Source organism: Chrysochloris asiatica, unplaced genomic scaffold (genome assembly GCF_000296735.1).
Source record: "Chrysochloris asiatica unplaced genomic scaffold, ChrAsi1.0 scaffold00217, whole genome shotgun sequence".
NCBI classification, from domain to species: Eukaryota; Metazoa; Chordata; class Mammalia; order Afrosoricida; family Chrysochloridae; genus Chrysochloris; species Chrysochloris asiatica.
The window spans coordinates 4,650,366-4,650,897 of NW_006408735.1; positions in this window are offsets into that span (position 1 = coordinate 4,650,366).

Here is a 532-nt window from a genome sequence, read left to right on the forward strand (position 1 = left end):
TGTATCCCAGAGCCCTGTTGTTCCAAGGTTGAGTATGTATCACTATATACCTCTGTCCCACTAGGCCATGCAAACCTGTCTCAGTGTTCCCCTATCTATCTTGTTCTTCTGCCTCCTCCCCCTTCTTGGATTGCTCTCTCCAACACCCAAAGTAAACCCCCACCCCAAACCCATTGTGGTTACCTTATTATATTCCATTAGTTCTTCCCTCCATTTAAGACAGTCTATTTTATCCAGTAATCTACCTGACCTTCCCAACACCTGGATCTCAGTTCCTCTGTGTTTACCTTCTTTCACATTGTAATTGTTTTGATCATAAACTGACCTCCCAGATCCTCTGTTCTTATACATTTACTCTGTTCTTCACTCTTCCATGTATCGACTGAATTCAGGTTGATGTTGTCACACACATTTTTCTGTTTTGTTGATTCTCAGTCCACAGAACTTCCTTTAGGATGTTTTTAAGAGCAGGGTTGGCTTTAGCAAAATCCCTTAGCTTCTGCTTATCCTGGAATGTTTTGATTACACCATC